General features: G+C 44.2%; 1 long non-coding RNA gene and 2 other non-coding genes across 3 annotated transcripts; all 3 read left to right on the top strand.

The window, feature by feature from the left end:
• The first annotated feature begins 8 nt into the window (after window positions 1–8).
• On the top strand, window positions 9–6,954 carry LOC126499556 (uncharacterized). Its single transcript, XR_007591110.1, has 2 exons — window positions 9–4,820; window positions 6,403–6,954. It is a non-coding gene; the product is annotated as an uncharacterized lncRNA (long non-coding RNA).
• LOC126499629 (U1 spliceosomal RNA) lies at window positions 248–411 on the top strand. Its single transcript, XR_007591127.1, has one exon. It is a non-coding gene; the product is annotated as a U1 spliceosomal RNA (small nuclear RNA).
• LOC126499628 (U1 spliceosomal RNA) lies at window positions 5,094–5,257 on the top strand. The gene has a single exon (XR_007591126.1). It is a non-coding gene; the product is annotated as a U1 spliceosomal RNA (small nuclear RNA).
• Window positions 6,955–9,292: the final 2,338 nt, after the last annotated feature.

Raw genomic sequence — 9,292 nt, 5'->3', positions numbered from 1 at the left:
GGCCAAAACTCGAGTTCCCGCAACGTCACCTCAGGGGCGCGGTGTATGTAAATTATGTGCACGCCGAGGATGCCCACACGTACACTTACCATGCCGTTTAAGAATGATACCTACATGATGGCCTAGATATTTTTAGGGGGCACTATGAGAACAAGCGAAAGTGAGAGAGAGAAAGCATAAAACAGAAGACCGTAAGTTCAGAGTGGGGCGATATCGATGGAGTCCTTGTACCCGGCAAGACTAACTCATACTTACCTGGCAGGGGAGATACCATGATCACGAAGGTGGTTTTCCCAGGGCGAGGCTTATCCATTGCACTCCGGATGTGCTGACCCCTGCGATTTCCCCAAATGCGGGAAACTCGACTGCATAATTTGTGGTAGTGGGGGACTGCGTTCGCGCTCTCCCCTGGTAACATTGTTACTAAATGAGAGACTTATTACTTTGCTACGTTGTTTGCTTAATACCCTGTCGCTCAATCTGTCTCAAATAGGTTCTTTATCACTTCCTGTTAATGGTAATCTCGCAGTTACATTAAAACGATAGTTGGTTGTATTTAAATTGTGAAGAGATCAATGTTTAAAGCAGTGTTTAGCTTTTTATTTTTCTCCACTCCTACCCTCTTCCCGTGGTCTCCCTGCTCCAAATTTACACAGGAGATCTTTCTTGTCTTTTTCTACTTTCCATGTAGATTAGATCCATGTATGTCTCTCTTAGGGTCCTCACTGTTGTCTAGGTTCTTTGGGATTGTGAATTGTAGGCTGGTTTTATTTGCTTTGTGTCCAAAAGCTACTTATGAGTACGTAATGATATTTGCCTTTCTGGTTACCTCACTCAATGTTTTCTAGCTCCATCCATTTACCTGCAAAATTCAAGACGTCATAATTTTTTTCTGCTGTGTAGTACTCCGTTGTGTAAATGTACCACATTTTCCTGATCCATTCTCCGGTCAAGGGGCATTTAGGTTGTTTCCAGGTTCAAGTATGTCACTGGATGGAGTCTTTGTTGCAATGCTGCAAGGGTTCTGGGGCATGTACCGAGCTCTGTTGACTTCTCCTTCATGGTTGATCGTGATTTCTATTTCAATTTTCCTACTGACCGAGCCAAAACCTCCAAATTCTCCTTTTTCACTGTCATAGTGTGAAGCATCAAACCGAGCATCGTCACTGGGGAGCTGAACACTGGCTATCGACAGGTGGTTTGGTTCATCCGATGTGTGTGTTCCCAGGACAAGTTGATGAATGCTGAAATCTTTCCTCTCAGGCCTGGTAACATCTGGAAGCCACTGGGCAGCTAAACTGGGCCACTCCAGGGCATGAGTCGCCACCAAACCATAAAGAAAAGAAGTGTTTTTCTTTCATATTTTGTACTCGTTGATCACACGTTCTTCCACCGCGTCGTCAAAGGCAGCTTTCTTGTCAGCCATGGCGGCAAGCGAGCCAGGACAGGTTGGGGGGAATCCTGGGGTCGTACGTTACAGGAGGGACGGGGAGGCAACAGTCATCAGTGTTTTTGATCTTGGCCATTCTTACAGATGGAATCTCAGAGTTGTTTTGATTTGCATTTCTCTGCTGGCTAAGGATGTTGAGCATTTCCTTAAGTGTCTTTCAGCCATTTTAGATTCCTCTGTTGAGAGTTCTCTGTTTAGGTCTGCCCTCCCCCTTTTTATTGGATTATTTGTTCTTTTAATAACCAATTTCTTGAGTTCTTTGTATATTTTGGAGATCAGACCTCTGTCTGAAGTGGGGTAGGTGAAGATCTTTTCCCATTCTGTAGGCTGCCGTTTTGTATTGTTGACCATGCCCTTTGCTTTACAGAAGCTTTTCAGTTTCAGAAGGTCCCGTTTATTAATTGTTTCTCTCAGTGTCTATGCTACTGGGGTTATATTTAGGAAGTGGTTCCCTGTGCCAATGCGTTCAAGTGTACTTTCAACTTTCTCTTATATGAGGTGTAGTGTGGCTGGCTTTATGTTGAGGTCTTTGATCCATTTGGAATTGAGTTTTGTGCATGGTGATAGATATGGGTCTATTTTCATTCTTCTACAGGTTGATATCCAGTTATACCAGCACCATGGTTGAATATGCTTTCTTTTTTCCATTTGATATTTTTTGCTTCTTCGTCAAAAATCAGGTGTTTGTAGGTGTGTGGATTGATATCCAGTCTTCAATTCGGTTCCATTGTTCCTCCTGTTTTTATGCCAATACCTGGTCTCAGTTTAATTTTGGTAAGTGATATTTATCCAGATAATTGTCCATTTCCTCTAAGTTTTACAATTTTGTGGAGTACAGGTTTTCAAAATATGACCTAATGATTCTCTGAATTTCCTCCATGTCTGTCCTTATGTCCCCCTTTTCGTTTCTGATTTTGTTAGTTTGGATATTCTCTCTCTCTCTCTCTCTCTCTCTCTCTCTCTCTCTCTCTCTCTCTCTGCCTTCTGGTTTGGATAAAGGCCTGTCTACTTTGTTTATTTTCTCAAAGAACCAACTCTTTGTCTCATTGATTCTTTGTATTGTTTTCTTTGTTTCTATTTTGGTGATTTCAGCTCTGTTTGATTATTTCCCTCCCGTCTAGTCCTCCTGGGTGAGTTTGATTCTTTTTGTTCTAGAGTTTTCAAATGTTCTGCTAACTCACTAGTGTGGTAGTGTTTTTCCAGCTTCTTTGTGTAGTTATTTAGTACTATGAACTTTCCTCTTAACACTGGTTTCATTCTCATAAATTTGAGTATGTTATGTGGTCATTTTCACTGAATTTTTTAGGAAGTCTTTAATTTCTTTCTTGACCCATTGATGATTCAGGTGAGCATTGTTGAATTTCCATGTGTTTGTGGGCTTTCCTGAATTACTGTTGCTGTTGACTTCTAATTTTAAGCCATGGTGATCTGATAAGGTACATGGGTTATCCCAGTTTTTTGTATCGGTTGAGGATGTGGTCAGTTTTTGAGAAGGTCCCATGAGGTGCTGAGAAGAAGGTATATTCTTTTCTGTTTGGATGGAATGTTCCATAGATGTCTGAAGTCACAGAAGTCCATCTGAGTCATATCATCTGTTAGTTCCCTTATTTCTCCCTTAATTTTCTGTCTGACAGACCTGTCCAGTGGTGAGAGTGGAGTGCTGAAGTCTTAGTGTGTGGGATTTAATGTGGGATTTAAGCTCTAGAAGTATTTCTTTCACTTATGAGGGGGCCTTTGTATCTGAGGCGTAGATGTTCAGTATTAAGGTTTCCTCTTGCTGGATTTTTCCTGTGACTAACACGAAATGTCCTTCTTTGTCTCTTTTGATTGATTTATTTTGAAATCTGTTTTGTTAGATATTAGGATAACTTCACCAGCTTGTTTCTTTGGTCAATTTGATTGGAAAAAAAAAATTTTCCCAACCTTACTCTGAGGCGATGTCTGTCTTTGAGGTTGAGGTGTGTTTCTTGTATGCAGCAGAAGGATGGATCTTGCTTTCACATCCAATCTGCTAGCCTATGTCTTCTTATAGGTGAGTTGAGTCCATTTATATTAAGGCGTATTAATGACCAGTGACTGTTAGCTCCTGTTATTTTAGTTTTCGTTGTTTGTGATGTTATTGTGTGTGTTTTTCCCTTCTTTAGGATTTGTTGCTGTGAGATCATCTATTGTCTGTTGTGGATGTAGCCAACTTCCTTGAGTTGGAGTTTTCCTTCTAGTACTGTGTGTAGGGCTGGGTTTGTGGGAGAGGTATTGGTGAAATCTGGTTCTGCCTTGGAATATCTTGTTTTGTCCGTTTTATGGTGACTGAAAGTTTTGCTGGGTATAGTAGTTTGGGCTGGCACCCGTGGTCTCTTGATGTCTGCATAACGCTTGACCCGGTCCTTCTGGCTTTTATCATTTCAACTGAGAAGTCAGGTGTACTTCTGATAGGTCTGTCTTTATATGTTACTTGGCCTTTTTACTTTGCAGCTCTTAAAATTCTTTCTTTATTCTGTATGTTTAGTGTTTTGATTATTATGTGGTGAGGGGACAGCATCCATGTCAGCTGGCTCACAAACCAGCGGCTTCCCTCCTCTGGCCTCTGAAGGTGCCTGAAGTTCGGCCCTGGAACCCAGGATCACTGGCACCTGGGAGAAGTCGCCTCCTGGATTTCATGACTGAGTATCCGCACGGAGCCCCTACCCCACTTAACATTTTTAAATCTTATTTTACGTGTATTCACGTGTGACATACCACAACCTGTGCGCACGAACCTGTGCATGTCCGAAGAGGACGTCGGATCCGGTGGAGCTGTGAGCTGTGCATATCGGGTCGGAGATGCTGTGAGCTGCCAGGTGAGCGCTGGGCACCGAACCCCGGTTCTCTGCAGGAGCCGCCAGCGCTCTAAGCTGCCGAGTCATTTCTCCGGCCCCACTGCTCCACTTTCGTGCCTTCTATGTCTGGTTTATGGGTTTGTGTCCTCGTTTGCGGGTCTGTTGGTTCTGAGACAAGATCTCACTGGGTAGCCCTGGCTGGCCTGTACTGGAGATGTGTAGACCATCCATACCTAGCCCTGAACTCAGAGCGATCCGGAACCGCCAGAGTGCTGGGGTGGATTAAAGGGGCCGTGCCGGCGAGCAGCGGGTCAGCTTCACGCGAGTCAGTGCCAGCTGGGAGGAGGGTTGAAGCTCGGTTGAGAAAGGACGGGCTGAAGGCCGGAAGCCTGAAAGACGGAAGGCCCAACCAAAGACGAGAAAGCCCGGCACGAGCAAATCCCCGAGTGTAGTGGACGACGGCCCCCAGCCAGGATCCTAAGTATAGGGTCATCCTAGGCTACAAAGTGCGGTCGGGGAGACCCCCGTCGTCCTCGCGGTCGCCCGAGGGGGAGGTAAGGGAGTATTTGAAAATTAAAAAAAAAAAAAAAAAAAAGCAGCGCGGGGCGGGGCGTATGCAGATAAGGTATCGCGCAGTGGCTGCCGGTCGGGCGGTGTCGGCGAGGCGCGTCCCGCGCGGTGACCGTCCCGCGTGGGGCGGATGGGATGCCCGTGAGGAGCTCGGAGGGCGGCATGAAAGGGCGGCGAGGCGGCGTGGCGAGGGCGGTGACCGTCGGTTATAAGTGCGTGTGTGGTGAGGGAAGGCGCGGCCGTGGGGGGAGTAACTCATACTTACCTGGCAGGGGAGATACCATGATCACGAAGGTGGTTTTCCCAGGGCGAGGCTTATCCATTGCACTCCGGATGTGCTGACCCCTGCGATTTCCCCAAATGCGGGAAACTCGACTGCATAATTTGTGGTAGTGGGGGACTGCGTTCGCGCTCTCCCCTGGCAATACTGGTTGAAAGAATAGGTTCTTTGTAACGTTAGCGTTACAGCCTAGCTTTTTCGTTCTTCGCCTGCGAATGGTAATCCTGTGTGCCTTAAAAAGCACCGGATTCTGCTACGGCTGGTCGTTTTACATGGGTTTGTCATTACTGTGAGTTTAGGTTTAGTTTTTCTGGCAGAGTTGCCTCTTAGCCATCTCTCCAGCGTGATATATATCAAGTCTTGGCAGTAATAATCACAAAAGGTTGGAAGACAGCCAACTTTGCTTGTTCTGATTCACTGTGCAGGTCAGATTTTACCTATTGGGCAAAGACACCACTCACTACTCCCCACCCATCAGTTATTTTGGGATGAGCTATATTACATAATGAGAATCAATGGGAGAGGCAGGGAGGCAGGCAGGAAGGAAAGGTTCGACGGCAGACAGGTGTGTACACCTGCTTTCACACCATCTGGGACATAATAATACAAACTCTGAGGCTCCAGGCCAGCTAAGGCCACTACAGACAAGCAATCCAACCAACCAAAAAAAAAAAAAAAAAAGTGGTTAAGAATACTGTTTTTCCAGAGGACCTGGGTTCAATTCTCAGCATTCGCATGGCAGCTCACAACCATTTGTGACTCCCAATTCTAGGCTCTCCAACACCCTCTTCTAGCCACCACAAGCACTGTGCACATGTGCAAAGGAATCCATGCACGCAGGCAAAACAGCCATACACACAAAAAACTTTTTATAAACTTGGAGTCAGACTTTCCTTTGGTCCGCCAGCTCACAAATAACAAGGAGAGTTATTAATTATGAAATCTCGGCCTATGGCTTGGACTTGTTCCTAACTAGCTCTTCTATTACTTAACCCATTTATATATTAATCTACATTCTACCACTTGGTGTCACCTTGCACTTCCTGTTCGCTCCCAGTGTCTCCTGGCACCTCCCGTGTGCCTCTTCCTTTTTCTTCCTGGAAAACCCTATACCTCCTCCTGCATATTCAGCTTTTTATTATACCAACCACAGCAAATACATCTTCACGCAGTGTATAAAAATCCTACAACAATATATATTACCTAAGCAAAAATCCTACAACAAAAACTCAAGAAAATTAAACTACAATTGATGATGCCCTTTTTATTATTTACTTTTCCTGTAGATTTTCCACGTAGCCCAGACTGGCCTTAAACAGCTGCCTAACAGGTACTCAAACAGATAAAGTATAAATCAACAGGTAAAGTATATAATAATCAACAAATACAGTATATTAATTATAATTCAGCTATGGCAAGAGTATGTATATTAAATGTAAAACTTATTCTACAACAGTTTTATAAAAAATGCTGTTTATGGCTAAACCTTCCCAGTTTTGCTAGTTAAGATATTAAACTCTTAATTTAGAACAGTAGCCTGTCTGGTATAAGAGGACAGGATGACATCTGAAAAAATGGTTTGACAGAATATTGACTATGATGAATGTTTCTTATACTAAATAATAGATTCATTGATAATTTTAAGATGGATTCCTCGACAATTGCCTTTCCTCAATTCAAAGGCCAAAAACGATGATCTTTTCCCAGATCATTGCCTGTATTTTGCTAATGTTATAGCAAAAAAAATCCCTTACAGGATTTTGTGCAAAAATTTTACAAATGGTTCTTTCAATGGAGGAACTGCATATATGGTTAATGGTAATAATAATAATAAAAATTGTTGAGCATAACAAGGCTCCTTCAAAGCAGCTTATAGAAGTTACAAGCAGATCCAGATGCAAACGGATCTGGCCTGATAACACCAAGCTGACCTTTGCTAAGGCAAGGTAGAAAAGCCCTTACAATGCATTATGAAAAAACCCGACCTATATATATATTTGGGGTCGAGGGTATGTTTATGCTTTTTTCACAGAAAGAAAAAGTCTGGACCTGAGTCGAGGCTGCAGACACCACAGAGGACTTCCAGAGGCCACTGGAGAGGTCCTTGGTCCAGCCTTCCCTGCCCCCAAGGAGAAGAGTGCCTGATAACAGAACCTGCTACGCCACTCTGCAGGGTGTCATCCTGCCTCCAGAGTCCAGGGAGACCGGGCTGAGATAAGTGCCAGGATGTGCTTCAGATAGCTGAGTTCCAGTTCACCTCACCCAGGAATCCCACCTGCCCTGAAGCACAAATGCTTAACTGCCTCTACAGTTTGAACTCTGGTTTGCTTTGAAGCTGAGGTGCAGACCAAACATCAGACTGCTTTAATCTTTGGGACACAAAACTCATTTTAATTAAAATATTAACGCCTCTTCACTTAAGAAGGGGGAAGATTGGGGTTCCTGTCACTGTTGCTCAGAGACTGGAACTGGTGGTATTTGATAACAACAATGTATGTCATTATACTCTTACTGCAATTGATCTAATGATATTTGTAACTGCTTATAGAGATGTTGGAAAAGGTTTGACACATGCTGTAAAGTGTTTGGGTTTAATGCATATGTTAAAAATTTTAGATTTAGACCCCCTTTACACTGCACTAATTTTTGGCAGGCAGCACTCATAATTTTATGTGGAGTAGGCATTTAGGAAGGAGGATACCTTAGGGCAGACTAAAAGGTGAATACTGGGTTTGGAAAAAGCCCTTTCTTCTTGTCTGGAAGATGGAGTTATTGGTGCCCAAAATTATATCATTATATATTTTGTTTGAAGAGCTCCTCACAGTTTTTTCATTAATGATAGACTCAGGGTCCCAATGACGGGAGTTAGTGTGGATCCTCACCTGAATAGCACACCATACAGAGGCTGTAAAGGCCAGCTCAACATGGCATGGTGCCAGGTACGAGGAACTCTCTCCACATAGCCTAAGACAGGGTGCCCTGTGGTCTGCTTACTTTAATCCTGCTTAGATACCTTTTATTTGAGAAGCTCCAAGGAACTAATGCTAATCATCTGGCACCCCTCTGTTCCCAGGAGAGGTAAATTGCTTCACCATTCGAGAGGAGGGTCTTACTTGTCCCAGTCCCTTCTCTTTTAAATCTGACATCAGGGTTGACTCTGACTTGGTGCCCTCCACTTAATAACTGCTTGCCTTTATATAAAAGAGGGGGAATATGTCAGGAGCCATTTCCCCCCAATCATTACAGGAACCATCACCCTAGGGGGTCTGCAGAGAACCCCACACCCAATTAACTTATCTGTTAGAGGAACCCGCCTCACATTCCAGCTATCCAGGGAACTAGGTGTGGCAACTTGTGACTCTTGGCCTACCTGACCGAGCTACGTGACCGGAACCACGCGGCGAGATCCCTTGCCCTACCCCCCATTCCTTACCATATATAAACTGTAACCCGTCCCTAATAAACGGAGGCTTTGACAAATCTGCTTGGCCTCCTTCTTCTGTCTTAGCTCATTCCCTTCCAGGTAGGGCCCCTCCGTGAACCTTGGAATTACCGATTGCAGGGTGGGTTACAAACCCCTAGACTGAGTAGCCCACCCAAACGCAATCGACAAGCCTGGTTTACAAATTTACAAATTGAGTTCCAAGACAGCTAGGGCTGTTACACAGAGAAACCCTGTCTCGAAAAACAAAACAAAAAAACCAAAAGCAAGAAAGAAAAAGAAAAGGCCTCACAGAGAGATTATAAAGGCATTTTCTCGACTGAAGTTTCCTTCCTTCCAGTGACTATCTTGTGTCAAGCTGACATATAGTGAGTACACCTTGAATTCAGCATTGATCCTGCACCATCTGAGTGCGGCTGAGATTAAACAGGAGCCTCAGTTGAGATACTGCTTCTATAACATCAGCGATAGGCAGGAGAACCGGAAGAGCATGTTCTTAATGGTGAATGTGGGAATTTTCTTAGTGATTCATGGGGCTGTTGTTCTCGGAGTCTGTAAGAAAGCAGGTTGACCTGAGCAGCGATGGTGCACGCCTTTTGATTAAACTGTGATTTCCAGGCCAGCCTTGTGTACAGGGTGAGTTCCAGGACAGTCAATTGGAATGTCTCACAAGGAAACCGTGTCTAAACAAAGGGGGAAAAAACACACAAAGAAAGAAAAGAAGAAGCAAAGGA

The sequence above is a fragment of the Alexandromys fortis genome, unplaced genomic scaffold (assembly GCF_014885135.2).
Source record: "Alexandromys fortis isolate MF-2015 unplaced genomic scaffold, M_Fortis_MF-2015_v1.1 scaffold_35, whole genome shotgun sequence".
Lineage (NCBI taxonomy): Eukaryota > Metazoa > Chordata > Mammalia > Rodentia > Cricetidae > Alexandromys > Alexandromys fortis.
The sequence above is the reverse complement of the archived record's forward strand: the minus strand, read 5'-3'. Positions and strand labels throughout refer to the sequence as shown.